The sequence below is a fragment of the Ahaetulla prasina genome, chromosome 1 (genome assembly GCF_028640845.1).
Source record: "Ahaetulla prasina isolate Xishuangbanna chromosome 1, ASM2864084v1, whole genome shotgun sequence".
NCBI lineage: Eukaryota > Metazoa > Chordata > Lepidosauria > Squamata > Colubridae > Ahaetulla > Ahaetulla prasina.
Genome location: NC_080539.1, coordinates 31,410,630 through 31,426,514, shown reverse-complemented (window position 1 = coordinate 31,426,514; position 15,885 = coordinate 31,410,630). Strand labels below are relative to the sequence as shown.

General features: G+C 43.1%; 1 protein-coding gene across 1 annotated transcript in view; it reads right to left on the bottom strand.

The window, feature by feature from the left end:
* The window catches only part of SCARA5 (scavenger receptor class A member 5), a 130,927-nt gene that overhangs the window by 94,415 nt on the left and 20,627 nt on the right, over positions 1-15,885 (bottom strand). The gene's annotated exons all lie outside the window — the stretch shown is intronic.

Below are 15,885 nucleotides of genomic sequence, written 5' to 3'. Positions count from 1 at the left end.
CAGCTCTTTCTGAGGTGCTTCCCTTGACAGACAAATGTAATTTTGTCAACTAGATCCTCTGCCATATAAGATTATATAGTGCAGTGTTTCTCAACTTTGGCTACTTTAAGGTGTGTGGACATACACTCTCAGAATTCCAGCAAAGGAATTCTAGGGAATTTTTGGAGGTGAAGTCCAGACATCTTAAAGCCTGTTGGTTGGGGAATTCTGGGAGTAGAATCCATGCACTTTAAAGCAATGCTGGCTGGGGAATATTGGGAGTTGAAGTCCACCCCTCTTAAAGCTGCCAAGGTTGAGAAACTCTGATATAGATCAATATCTGTATTGAGTCTAGAGGCCTATTGATAACCTGTGCAGTGAGTTCAAGAGAGGTGTTAGCTGGCACTGGTGGAATTGATCCATTGTGGGATCCACAATGTGTGTAATTTTTCCAAAGACTATTCCCCGTAGTGGACATTACAGTAACCCAATCAGTAACAGTAACAGAGTTGGAAGGGACCTTGGAGGTCATCTAGTCCAACCCCCTGCTCATGCAGGAGACTTGTATTAGGGATTCGAACCGCCGAACTGCCGACCTTTCTGATCGACAAATCATGATTAAAGCATGATTTAACAATGATAGAGGATTCCAGTACAAGTAACATCATAACTTTTTTTCCAGTCAAAAATGAGCAAAGGCATTGCTGACTACACTCTCTCCCTGTTGTTTAAACCAGTGGTGGGTTTCACTTTTACCTCTGCTACTGGTTCGCTGACATTCACGGAGCATATATGGTGATGTCTGGGCGAGTGGGCGGAGCCTCCCGCCACCACTGCTACCGGTTCGCCTGAACCGGGGCAAACCGGTAGCAACCCACCACTGGTTTAAACCCAGGAAGAGTGATGCAGGGGCTTCTTCAAAGGAACCATGATTTTGTCCAGAATAACTATCAGGACCAATATATAGCAGTTCAGTCTTGCAGCAAATTTGTGCTTTTTTTGCCCCATTTATTTATTTATTTATTTATTTATTAATTATTAGATTTTCATACCGCCCTTCTCCCGAAGGACTCAGGGCGGTTCACAGCCAAAATAAAACAGTACTGATATACATAATAAAAACAATTATAAAAATCTTATTAAATATCAGGCCAGATTAAAACTATTTAAAACATAAAAAACCCAAATAATTAAATCAGAATATTAAAAACTGCTAAAAATTTCTATGCCAGTCCTGCACGAATAAATAGGTAAGTCTTCAACTCACGGCGAAAGGTCCGAAGGTCAGGTAGTTGACGTAGATACCAATTAAGATACCAATCCAAGCTTTTCTTTCCAGTATCTTTGGCTTGCCCTAGATTGGTAATGCATAACTGACTGCATCTCATCCCAAAACAGTAGCTGACCTCCAGCTTTATACAGATGTTAAATAGCGTGGGGGAAAGCACTGAGCCCTGAAGTACCTCTCACTGGAATAACCACGGCCTCACGTACTGTTCCTCCAGTCTATAACTACAAGCTAAAACCACTCTGATAGGAGAGGAAATATTGCAAAACAGTGCAAATCCCAGCCCTAGAAGCTGAATCAACAAGATACATGGTTAATGGTACTAAAAGCTGCTGAGATGTCTGATTGGAATCAGGCAATTGCATTCCTCCATCCATGTCCCAATGAGCAACCAACGCTGTTTCCATCCCATAATCAGTCTGAATCCTGAATAGCAGGGTCCCAGATAATCTGCTTCCACTGGGACTCTGATTTCTAACAGATTGTGTGAGAATACAGAATCTGATTTCTCACCCATTCCCTAGTTAGCCAAGAAACTTTGGTTCACTGAGAACAAGATAGCACTTTTCCAAATTAATGATGAAACTAGACGCAATTGGCTTCTCAGAGGTCAGTAAAGAGATGGATCTTGCAAATGATGAAACTAGATGCAATTGGCTTCTCAGAGGTCAGTAAAGAGATGGATCTTGCAAATGCAAGATCATGAAAACTCGCAGCCACCTCCATAGTGAAAACAAAAAAGGAAAGGATGGTTAGCAAGAGAACGTTCCAGCAGAATAAATTTCAAGCTAAAGTGGGTGCCAAACAAAGCATACCAATTTACCAAGATTTCTATAGCCTAGTTCTCTTTTCACTTTCAGTTAATCTGGTTAAAGAAGACACTGTGAGCATATTGCTTTTTTTGGTTGTAAGCAGTTGCCAAGGACTTGACGCTGGTCATCTAGAACAAGGGTCTTCAACCTTGGCAACTAATTCTGGGAGTTGAAGTCCGCCAGGCTTAAAGTTGCCAAGGTTGGAGACCCTTGATCTAGAACTGGTTATGGCAATTCTGAGGTGGGACAGACCTTTCTTCTAGCTCAAATTGCAGTCGAGTGGTTGAGACAGACTGTACAAAACTTTCCTTGGCCTGAGAGAAAATAATCCATCAAACTCCAGAAGATTGCAAAGGCCCATGAAATCCAAATAGCATCCACATAAAATAGAATAGTCCCTGTGGGACACTGAAGGCATGCTTTTTCCTTGAAGTTATTTCCAAAGGGATCTGCCAATAGCCCTACATTAGATTCAGGGTTGACATGTACCCATCTCTCCTAGTTATCCAATGAGTGAGTCATCAATTCTTGGCATTGCGTAAACTGATTCAAATTTAGATCAACGCAAAACATTCTTGGTCACAAGTACAACACATGGCAAACATAATTTACTCTGGGGTGGTCTAGTCATTTTTAGACCGAACCTTAAGTATCCTTTAAGGCAGCGGTGTCCAAACTTGGCAACTTTAAGACTTGTGGACTTCAATTCCCAGAATTCCTCAGCCAGCAAAGCAAAGCTGGTTGAGGAATTCTGGGAGTTGAAGTCCACAAGTCTTAAAGTTGCCAAGTTTGGACACCCCTGCTTTAAGGTATCCAGACAGAATATCTGGATAGGAAAATCTGAATAGAGATATTCTAAACTGAAGCAGGGACATACATGCTCCATCAGGTTCGCCTTCCTTTGTGCCTTTGGCCACAATGACAGTCTGTTCCCCTTGGCTGATTTCCTTACTGTTAGATTCGGGCAATAACGAGGCAGGAGACCAGATGAGTAACAACAGCTCTTTACTATATGGTGAACCCAGCAACCGCAAACGGTAAAAACCCCTCCTTATATACAGTTCAGCTGGAGGCTATCAGCCAATTAGCAACGTGCTATTTCCCGCTCTATTTTCCCTCCAAAACCCTTAAAGATACATTACACTCCTCCCCTCCCAGAAAACTTTTTACCCCTATTTACATAAAATGAATAATTATTTTTCTACGTAGTCACGTAAGTACGCAGGGCGTCTCCTAACTCTTTCGGACCTGCGCAGTTCATTATCTGGGAGTGAATCGAGCTGGCCGGAGGGACTGTTCGTTCCTCTCAGCTCCTCCTCCAGGCCATCCGGCCTTGGATTACTTGCAGAGTCGTTCCTGCTTTCCTTCGGAGGGACCGGTTGGTGTCGCTGGAACTCAGATAAGTCCTGCGGCTTTCTCGGGTTTGAGTTAGCTGTGGATTCAATCATTGGATAGTCAGGGCCTGTTTCGTCTGTTTCTAGACTGGTGGCTATTCTTTTTCTTAACTGGTCTATGTGGCGTTTCCAAACCCGGCCATCCTCTATTTCTACGAGATATGATTTGGGCCCGGTTGTTTCTAGGATTGTTCCCTTTTGCCAGTTTGGGCCTTCACCATAATTGTGTGCCCATACGGAACTCCCTACTGTCAATTCTCTTGTTTTGCCCGGTGTTGTTTTGTACCCGTCTGGTGTGTAGTTCGGGTTTAACCGGTCTAACGGGCATCTAAGCTTTCTCCCCATCAGTAGCTCTGCTGGGCTGCGGCCAGTCGCTACACAAGGGGTTCTGTGTTGTACCGCTAAGAAGGTGTCAATTTTTAATTGCCAATCCCCGGGTCTGATTCTGGACAATGCCTCTTTTGCGCTCCGGACGAAACGCTCTGCAAGGCCGTTCGTCGCAGGGTGGAAAGGCGCCGAGAGGACATGTCGGATGCCCTCCTCCGCCAAGTACCCCTCAAAAAGGGTCGCCGTGAACTGTGGCCCGTTGTCTGAAACGAGTGTGTCTGGTAACCCGTGTGTTACAAAAAGGTGCCGCAGGACTGAAATTACAGCCTCTGCGGTCATGGATTTCATTAGAATGATTTCCAGCCATTTGGAAAATGCGTCTACCACCACTAAGAATGTTTGGCCGTGGAACGGGCCGGCAAAGTCGATATGGATTCGGGACCATGGGCCCTGGGGTTTCTCCCACTCTCGGATTGGGGCCGTTGGTGGTAGTGGTCTGGATTCCTGGCATGCTTGGCATTTCCCAACCCTATCGCTAATCTCCATGTCCATCAAGGGCCACCACACATAGCTCCTGGCTAAACCCTTCATTCTCACGATCCCAGGATGGCCTTCGTGCAGAAGTTCCAGAACTTTTTTCCGCAATTTCTCTGGGACTACCACCCTATCCCCCCAGAGCAAACACCCCCCTTGCACCGACAATTCCCCGCGCTTTTTTACAAATTCCTAAACGCTCACCCGCAGCGGGCCATCCTCTTTGCACCCAACCCATTACAGTCCTTAATGTAATGTCCTTGTAAGAAGCCCGAGCCACCTCCTTGGAAGTGACTGGACCAGAGTCCAAAGAGTCAATTAACAAGACGGGTGTGCCCGGAGTGGGGTCTTCGATAGTCGCTGGTAAAGGGCATCTGCTCAAGGCGTCTGCATGCCCTAACTCCTTTCCTGGCCGATGTAGCAGTTTGTACGAATATGCAGCCAGAAAGATAGTCCATCGGGTCAATCTGGGCGAAAGTGCCACGGGCGTTGGGCGGTCGCCCGCCAGCAACCCTAACAAGGGTCTATGGTCTGTGACGATTTCGAAGTCGCGACCGAAAACATATTCATGGAACTTCTTTACCCCGGAGACTATGGCCAAGGCTTCCCTATCCAACTGACTATAGTTCCTTTCAGCTGAGGACATTGTTCGGGAGTAAACGCTATAGGGGCTTCTGTGCCATTTGGCAGCCTGTGGCTGAGCACAGCCCCACCCGTAGGAGGATGCATCACAAACTAGCACCAATGGTAGTGTGCTATTGTATTGTATCAATAGGCTATCGCTAGACAGGAGGTTTTTATTGCTTGAATGCTCTAGCTTCCGCCTTTCCCCAAGACCATGCAGCATTTTTCCTAGTAATTTGTGTAGCGGCTCGGCTATGGTAGCCTTGTTTTGTTTTGGGGTGCTGGGGCCTTTCTGATTGCCCTAACCTTGCTCTCAGTGGGGTGGATCCTCCCTGTCTATCCGTAGCCCAGGAATTCTGGGAGTTGAAGTCTGCCAGGCTTAAAGTTGCCAAGGACTTGACGCTGGTCATCTAGAACAAGGGTCTTCAACCTTGGCAACTAATTCTGGGAGTTGAAGTCCACAAGTCTTAAAGTTGCCAAGGACTTGACGCTGGTCATCTAGAACAAGGGTCTTCAACCTTGGCAACTAATTCTGGGAGTTGAAGTCCACAAGTCTTAAAGTTGCCAAGGACTTGACGCTGGTCATCTAGAACAAGGGTCTTCAACCTTGGCAACTAATTCTGGGAGTTGAAGTCCACAAGTCTTAAAGTTGCCAAGGACTTGACGCTGGTCATCTAGAACAAGGGTCTTCAACCTTGGCAACTAATTCTGGGAGTTGAAGTCCACAAGTCTTAAAGTTGCCAAGGACTTGACGCTGGTCATCTAGAACAAGGGTCTTCAACCTTGGCAACTAATTCTGGGAGTTGAAGTCCACAAGTCTTAAAGTTGCCAAGGACTTGACGCTGGTCATCTAGAACAAGGGTCTTCAACCTTGGCAACTAATTCTGGGAGTTGAAGTCCACAAGTCTTAAAGTTGCCAAGGACTTGACGCTGGTCATCTAGAACAAGGGTCTTCAACCTTGGCAACTAATTCTGGGAGTTGAAGTCCGCCAGGCTTAAAGTTGCCAAGGTTGGAGACCCCTGATCTAGAACTGGTTATGGCAATTCTGAGGTGGGACAGACCTTTCTTCTAGCTCAAATTGCAGTCGGGTGGTTGAGGTAGGCTGTACAAAACTTTCCTTGGCCTGAGAGAAAATAATCCATCAAACTCCAGAAGATTGCAAAGGCCCATGAAATCCAAATAGCATCCACATAAAATAGAATAGTCCCTGTGGGACACTGAAGGCATGCTTTTTCCTTGAAGTTATTTCCAAAGGGATCTGCCAATAGCCCTACATTAGATTCAGGGTTGACATGTACCCATCTCTCCTAGTTATCCAATGAGTGAGTCATCAATTCTTGGCATTGCGTAAACTGATTCAAATTTAGATCAACGCAAAACATTCTTGGTCACAAGTACAACACATGGCAAACATAATTTACTCTGGGGTGGTCTAGTCATTTTTAGACCGAACCTTAAGTATCCTTTAAGAGCGGTGTCCAAACTTGGCAACTTTAAGACTTGTGGACTTCAATTCCCAGAATTCCTCAGCCAGCAAAGCAAAGCTGGTTGAGGAATTCTGGGAGTTGAAGTCCACAAGTCTTAAAGTTGCCAAGGACTTGACGCTGGTCATCTAGAACAAGGGTCTTCAACCTTGGCAACTAATTCTGGGAGTTGAAGTCCACAAGTCTTAAAGTTGCCAAGGACTTGACGCTGGTCATCTAGAACAAGGGTCTTCAACCTTGGCAACTAATTCTGGGAGTTGAAGTCCACAAGTCTTAAAGTTGCCAAGGACTTGACGCTGGTCATCTAGAACAAGGGTCTATGGTCTGTGACGATTTCAAGTCGCGACCGAAAACATATTCATGGAACTTCTTTACCCGGAGACTATGGCCAAGGCTTCCTATCCAACTGACTATAGTTCCTTTCAGCTGAGGACATTGTTCGGGAGTAAACGCTATAGGGGCTTCTGTGCCATTTGGCAGCCTGTGGCTGAGCACAGCCCCACCCGTAGGGGATGCATCACAAACTAGCACCAATGGTAGTGTGCTATTGTATTGTATCAATAGGCTATCGCTAGACAGGAGGTTTTTATTGCTTGAATGCTCTAGCTTCCGCCTTTCCCCAAGACCATGCAGCATTTTTCCTAGTAATTTGTGTAGCGGCTCGGCTATGGTAGCCTTGTTTTTAAAAACCGCGTAAAATTTACCAGACCCAAAACGCCTGCAACTCTGTTTTGTTTTGGGGTATCCAGACAGAATATCTGGATAGGAAAATCTGAATAGAGATATTCTAAACTGAAGCAGGGACATACATGCTCCATCAGGTTCGCCTTCCTTTGTGCCTTTGGCCACAATGACAGTCTGTTCCCCTTGGCTGATTTCCTTACATATTTGCAAAGTAGATTTTTGTTCTCCCTGTGCCCTAAAACTATATTAGAGATGACATCTTCAAGCAAAACAAAGAAAATCCAGTTGCCTCTCAAAAAAGCATGTTTGGGACAACCATGACCTGGATGACTGAGAATCTCCCTAGACATCATGTATGCAGGTTACTTTCTTCCTGCTGGTTCTGCCTCAGGATTGTTGCGAAGCTAAGTTATTTGTTGAAATAGATTTCGCAGCCAGAGAATTAATATAGAATAGAGAAAAGAATAACTAAGAAACTACTTTGATATGAGGAATTTCCAGAAACCTTTCCATCTAGGATAGGGGTGTCAAACTCAAATTCATTGAGGGCTGCTACAGGCATGTTTGACCTTGGGGGGCTGAGGTGGGTGTGCCCAGCTCAATGTCACTCGTGTTGGGGGCACCTATGGTGGCCCAAGTGCTCTGCCAGCAAAAGCAGGCTCCTGAGCTCTGTTTCCATCTGTGAGGGCCTCTTGCAACCCTCTGCCAGCAAAAACAGAACTCAGGAGGGCAGGCCGGTCCTTCACTGTTTCCATGGCAGCCCCGTGGGCCAGATTTAAGCACCCTGCAGGCCCTGCAGGCCAGATCCAGCCCCCAGGCCTGGAATTTGACACCCCTGATCTAGGATCTGTGTTCGTTGTCTCTTTCTGTTGGGGAAGTACAGCTGTGTTCCACCAAAAAAAGGTGAGATTACTTTGGCAGGTGATTCTCAGCAGCTCATAAGCACAGCAACAAGCAGGATGGTCAGAACATTAGTATCTAGATTTTAGAGCCGAGAAAGGAAAAAATTGCTCACAAAGTAGTATTTAATAACAATGCTTGCAACATAATTTTTTTTCAGAAAAATATATCTGGCGTGACAATTTTTCTACAAACCTATTGCCAATAGCAGGAATCTAACACAAAAATCCTGAGCCAAGGCTGGCCATAGAATGCTGCAAAAAAGCAACATTTATTTTCAAAATGGGAAGAAAATAAACAAGAGAAATTTTTAAGGAAAGACTGGATTTGTAGCAGTTTACAGAGGCACAGTATCCAAATCTACAAACAGTACGTTAATACATCTGGTTAAGAAAACACTTTTAATGCAGATGTTCTAAGCAATTTTTCACATTATAGCACAGAAGAAAACCCAGAAACAGAGGCCCCATTACAAGCCACTGACCCTGATTTTTAAAAAAGGCCAGGGCAAATTCAACTAACTATCCAAACAATTTATTCCAAATTGCTCCTATACAACAGGTGTTTTGTATACTAGTTATTGGAATTATTGATTGATTACAGGTAGTTCTTGACCTAAAACCATTTGTTTGGCAATGGTTTGAAGCTACAACAGCACTGGGGGGAAAAAGTGATGTCCTAAGGCAGGGGTCTCCAACCTTGGTCCCTTTAAGACTTGTGGACTTCAACTCCCAGAGTTCCTCAGCCAGCTTTGCTTCTAGGAGTTGAAGTCCACAAGTCTTAAAAGAGCCAAGTTTGCAGACCCCTACCTTAGGGCACTGTTTTTCAAATGGCAACTTTAAGATGTGTGTACTTCAGTTCCCAGACTTCCCCAATCATTGTTCTTTAGGGGAATCTGCATATGCTTAATTGTGGTATGGATGGGTGGACAGTAACTACCAAGAGACTTGAACATTTTTTTTGAGGCAATTAAATCGTTGCTGAATATTGATGCCTGTTGAGGATTAATAGACGCAAACAAGGGTTGTTGTTTTTTTTGAAAAGCTTAGCCATATAAAGTTCCTGACCTCCGGACCTTTCGCCACGAGCTGAAGACGTATTTATTCTTCCGAGCAGGACTGTCATAAAAAGGGGTTTTTAAATTGGATTTTAAATGGGGTTTTATTTTATAATATGTATTTTATAATTTAATTTTATTGGCCATATCGAATAAGTTTTTTAATAGTGATTTTATTGTATTGTATTGTACTGTATTTTATCTGGCTGTTAACCGCCCTGAGTCCTTCAGGAGAAGGGTGGTATAAAAATTAAAATATTATTATTATTATTATTATTATTATTATTATTATTATTATTATTATTCCTTTCAATTCAGTTTTGAAGCTCTAGAAACAATAATTCAGGAACATTTGCGACCATACTTAGTACGGATGAAAGCATTTCATAGTTTTATAAGGACAAAAAAAAAAAGAGTAGGTTTTTTTGAAGCATATCAGCTAAATTTAAAATGCTATCTCAGCACTGAGAATTTGGCTAAATAATACGTTGAAAGATCAGCTTGTCCCTGGAATGCTGAAGCTTTCAAAAACATTACAAAAATTAAGGTTTTAGAAAGTATTTGAAAGTGCTATCTCTGTGGAAACTGCTGTTAGAGGCACCATAGGATAGCAGTTGGTGATACTAGTATGGTGCTACTATAGCAGTTGATAAAAAAGCAAATAGGAAGAAACTTTCCATAGCATACAAACATTTTAAAATGCCAAAATGAAAAGGGCTACCCTGTGGCAGGGATTCACCGACACCGGTTCAATATTGATTTAAAGGAGAAATATATAGAAAATGCAACAAGAGATCTTGTCACTGAGCAAAAAGCCAAGTATTTGTAAAAGATAAACAGCTAAGCTACTACTTTAAAAGTTCTGCAGTGGCATGTGCCATCAATAAAGAACTTTATAATTAAATGAAACAAGGATAGATAACCTGGAAACTTATAACAAAAAATATTAATAATAAAATGAGACCAGCAATACAGCTCATACCATATGTTAAAGTGATTCCATATGTGAATGGCACAACCACATCAATCCAATTGGACACTGGTTCTGCTATATGAGTTATACCACATCATAAATCTGAGCAATATTTCAGAGATGCTAAACTAAAGCAAACAGAAATGCAACGAGCAGCTTAAGCTAAAGCAACTTGTAGCAATAGCACTTATATACTGCTTCACAGTGCTTTACAGCCCTCTCTAAGTGGTTTACAGAGTCAGCATCTTGCCCCCAACAATCTGGGTCCTCATTTTACCAACCTAAGAAGGATGGAAGGTTGAGTCAACCTTGAACCGGTGAGAATCGAACTCCTGGCAGTCAGCAGAACTAGTCTGCAATACTGCATCCTAACCACTGTGCCACCACAGTGCCTATGCTGGAAAAAAGATTATTATCATCTATTCTAAGTGATACCTGCAACTGTAATCTAAAATAACCCGTAAGGTATGATGGAGTCATGTGCTGTGAAAACAGGTGGACCAGCATTTTGGGGCATCACTGACTAAGGAAGCAATCAGTGAGTTGGATCTTCATTGACAGTTTATGAGCTACACTGTTCATCAATAATACTGTCAAGAATAATTTGAAAAAAAGTCTTTATTTAACTTATTTGTCAAATAAGGCCGGGATAGCTCAGGCAGTAGAGAAGCCTGTTATTAGAACACAGAGCCTGCAATTACTGCAGGTTCGAGCCCGGCCCAAGGTTGACTCAGCCTTCCACCCTTTATAAGGTAGGTAAAATGAGGACCCAGATTGTTGGGGGAGCAATAAGTTGACTTTGTAAAAAAAATATACAAATAGAATGAGACTATTGCCTTATACATTGTAAGCCGCCCTGAGTCTTCGGAGAAGGGCGGGGTATAAATGTAAACAAAAAAAAAATTTATATACTGCCTGTGCTGTCCAGATTCCCAAGAGGGAGGGAATGTATTCCAGAGGAGCAGAAGACAAAGCAGTTTAGATAATTTGTGTGGGAGAAAGAGAGTTAAGGTGGATCTTCTCCAATAGTTCCCAGAGTATGTTTTATGGTGCAGACATCCTGCTTTGGACTGGCAAGGTTTCTGTCTGTAGGTGAGGAACAATAAAGGAATCTGCTTAGAAGAATCTCATTGTCTCTTTCTTGGTTTTTGGAGCCTGAAATCACCCATCTCACTCACAGAGAGATTCTGGATGTTGTACAATAAAAACATAAAACCATGTAAGAGTATTATTCAATAAAAGGAACCAGTTAAAAGAAGCATAGAATAATTAAAGTTAAAAGGAAAGGACCGTCAAGTCGCTAACCAACCCCAAATTTGCTTGTTTCTCGGTGACTCGCATGTGAGTTGGCAGAGCCTGGTCTTCAGACTCTTCTGAAAGGGAGAAGAGCTGGGGGAGATATTCCAAGAGAAGGCGTTGACACATTCAAGGTAAAAGGGTATCACAGGAAAATGCCACATCCAATTTTCGCAATGAATGATCATACATCATATCAGGGGTGAAATCTGAACCGGTTTGCCACCGGTTCGCTGGCCATGAATGCGCTCTGTGCACCAAATGTGTACTGTGCATCCATGTGCAGTACACACCAAATGTGTGCGCTGCATGTGCGCATGCACAGTATACACCAAAAGGAGGCTTGGGAAGGTAAGTAGAACAGCGGGGGAGGGATCAGCTGTGCTGCGTGATTTAGATTCACTAGAACAGTGGTCACCAACTGGTGGTCCATGTGAAAATTTGGGTGGTCCGCAGAAAAATTATTTGCATTTTTTATGTTGCACTAAATCAGGGGTCCTCAAACTACGGTCCCTGGGCCAGATACATGCAATGAATGCTTGTGTTGCTTCAGAGAGTCGGTGTTCTGTTTCCCCTCCCCTCAACACTCCCAACAAAAAGTCAGTCAAAGGCCTTCTGCCAACAGTTTATTTACACTTGGCTGGATTCCTTTTGGCACAGAGACGTTCTGGCCACGTCTCCCCACACACCTGCCAAAATCTCTGGAGATAACTAGAAAATTACAGATAAAGCAAGAGTCACTCACAACTAGATTCTTTCATCCATGAAACAGTTTGCCCGCGGAAATTCGCAGCTTTGTCCAACACAAAAAGCCAAGAAGCTCCTCCTCCTGCTTTTATCCCCTGTGGGTGTCGCTCCGTGACTCATCATTCCCTGGCCCTGCCCCAAAGCTTCCTCTGCTGTGCGCGCTGGTCACGTCTGCGCAGTCTCGCATCGAGTCAAGATTGGTCTTGGGGTGTTGCCAAATCAGAAGAAGTCCGGGGGAATCAGGCCTTGCCAGCCCCTCCTCCTCCTCCTGGGTCAGTGCCAGGGAGGAAGAGGGCCCAGGGGAAGCAGTCCTTGCCAGCTCCTCCTCCTCACTCTCTGAATCATCCTCCTCCAGGAGTCAGAGTCCGGGAGCCTGGGCCACAACAGTTGGGGTCTTTTTGTGTGGGTCGGAGGGGGAGAGAAATTCTGACTTGGGGTCTGCTTCAGCCTCTTGGTGCGGGGCTTTGGGCCAAGGCTGCAGGGAAGCACTGCTGGTGGCAAAGAACCAGAGGGCCTTGTTCCAGTGGGACTGCATCATGGCCTGGAACCAGCTGACCATCTCAGCCCACTGAGCCTCCAGGTGCCTGTACCTGGCCTTGCACTCCCTCAGGCCTTCCCTCTTCTTGGAAAGCCTATGCTCGTAGTCCTCAGTGAGGTGCTTTTGCTGAGCCTCCTTCATGGTCAGATCCAATTTGAACTGAGCCAGCTGTTTTGCCAATTCTTTATCTTTCCCATGGTGGCTGCTTAGCTCCAACAACTGGTTCCTCTTGGGGCCCTAAGGAGCCCGGGTGGGTAGGAGAGGAGTGGGTGGGTGAGTAGAGGCTGGCAAGTGCCCCTTGATATGAGTGACCATGCCCACCCAGTCACATGACCACCTAGCCTTGCCCACCCAGCCGGTCTTAGGCAGATCATATTAGTGGTCTGCAGAATTTAAAATTATGAATTTAATGGTCCCTGAGGTCCGAAAGGTTGCTGACCTCTGCACTAGAAAGCAGGATTTCCTGCTTTCTAGCGATTTGAAATCACCCGGCACAGCTGATCCTCAGAAATACCAGTTCAAAGGAACCGATTGCTTTTTTTTACTACTGGTTTGCCCAAACCGGTGCAAACCGTAGCATTTCACCACTGCATCATATTCAAAAAAAGATAGAAACGGAAGTAGAATGAAGGAAACTGGGACAATCATTTTAAAAGTTGATTGGAGCCAGCAGGCTACACCTGAGCTGTACAATAAAATTGTTCAAGGCTGAGATTATCTTAAAGTTATTTTTTAATCCACTATTATAGAACCAAGGACAGTTTTGTTAACCTTACTGGAGGAAAGCATCCCAATAAAATAGATCTAGCCCAGATTTACTTAAAGCACTATACTATACAGGTAGTCCTCAACTTAACAACAGTTCATTTAGTGACCGTACAAAGTTAAAATGGCACTGAAAAAAAGTGATCATTTTCACACTTATGACTGTTGCAGCATCCCCGTGTTCACATAATCAAAATTAAGGTGTTTGGCAACTGGTTCATATTTATGACGGTTGCAGTTTCCTGCTTTTGATGTGATCAGCATGTGATCAGCTTTTGTGAGCTTCCGACAAGCAAAGTCAATAGGAAATCCAGATTCACTTAACAACCGTGTTACTAACTTAACAATTGCAGTGATCCACTTAATAAGTATGGCAAGAAAAGTCATAAACTCACTTAATAAATGTTTCACTTTGAGCTCAATTGTGGTCATAACTAATCTAAGTAATATTACTATTGCTAAATGGAAAGGGGGGGTGGAATTCTGAGGTGTTCCTTATCATAAAAAGCTATAAATCATTATATATATATTATGAAAAGCATTATATATATATAAAGCATTATATATATAAATATATATATAAAGCATAATATATATATAAATATATATATAAAGCATTATATATATAAAGAATCTTAATGTTATAACAATTCAGTATTTGGCACAGAGCCATTGAACAAGCGTTGTAGAGCTGTCCAGACACCCAGGGATATTTTACTGGCGACACTGTCACCAGAGAAAATGATGGATCCATCTGTAAACCTCAAGGTATTATTATAGATTAGCATAAAATAATTTCTCAATCTTGGCAATTTAAAGATGCATGGACTTCAATTTCCAGAATTCCCTAGCCAGAGTTTGGTGGAGAATTCTGAAAGTTAAAGTCCATGCATCTTAAAGTTGGCAAGGCTGGGAAACACTGGATTAGATACTGGATCACAACCTAGTGAAGTGAGTTTTTGAACTTCATATCATGCACTGCAGTTACGTCTGTGACACCTGTGTCTTCCTTCCAAGATGGCGCCGACGAAGGCTGCCTCGGTGAAATGCTCTCTAGCATATGCACCAAGACAAATTCCTTGTGTGTCCAATCACACTTGGCCAATAAAATTCTATTCTATTCTATTCAAATCTTACAAAAGTGTGCTTAAAACATTCAAGTAGCTGTGAATCCCACAGACGTGTTACAGCTTTCTTATTCCATAAAGATTGTTCCTGATGAGTTTTGGAGATGCCATGTTGACCATCTGAAGAGAACAGAGGTAAAAAAAAAACAAGCTGTGTCTGATGCAATTGCAGATATAACTGTAATTCCTGCATTATCTAAAGCAACACCTATCCCTGAAGTAGACATGCAACATGCAATTGCTTCATTGACATCAATACTGTTGGATACACAGATGGTTTTGTTTTTTTATTTACATTTATATCCCGCCCTTCTCCGAAGACTCAGGGCGGCTTACATTGTATAAGGCAATAGTCTTCATTCTATTTGTATATTTATATACAAAGTCAGCTTATTGCCCCCCCAACAATCTGCGTCCTCATTTTACCTACCTTATAAAGAATGGAAGGCTGAGTCAACCTTGGGCCTGGTGGGACTCGAGCCTGCAGTAATTGCAAGCAGCTGTGTTTAATAACGGGCTGTCTTACAGCCTGAACCACACCATGGCCTTTTGGGAAGCAGACTTTCTCTGTCCTTCTGACTCAATCTGAAGCCATAACCCATTTCAGGTGGCATAGTAGAATAATGTCAGAAGGGAAGGATAGCTTGCACACTAAATCAAAAGCAGATTTTAAAATGGATGAAAATAAACCAAGAGCAACCTTAACCAAATTTTGCAAATTATGCAAATTTGTCTGTTTGATCTCTAATTTACCTGGTTTTTTGTGATGTGTGAACAAAGCCCTAGAAATGAAACTATAGCATTTGTCCTTTGGATTGACATGTTATTTTGGAATAGAAGTTTCTAGGCTGGAAGAAAGCCAAGTTAATAGATTTTATTCTGTTGAAGATTTTCACAGACATTTGGATTTTCTTCCATGCCCTAATTTCAATTTAACATTGGTTTGAACAGATTGAAAATTAAGTAGGACTTATTGGCTACATCCCAGAAAGGGGTTTTCCCTCACATAAATTCACCATTGCAGCTGCTGCTCTGGCTTTCTCAGAATAAATGGGAGAGTCTCCCAAAAGGCAAATTTTCACCTCATTTGGCAACTTTGAGATCTCTTTCTGACCTAGATACTGCTGCTTGTTTCTAAAAACATATGGGATTATGCTGTAATGGGGACGTCCCTGTGCCTAGTTTAAGACTGTGTTTTTTAACTTTAGCAACTTTAAGATGCTGGCTGGGGAATTCTGGAAGATGAAGTCCACCCATCTTAAAGTTGCCAAGGTTGAGAAACCTGGCCTAAGAAAGAATTTAATACAACAGGGACTCTCCCCTCCAAAAGGGCTTTTTAGGAACAAAGCAGAAAG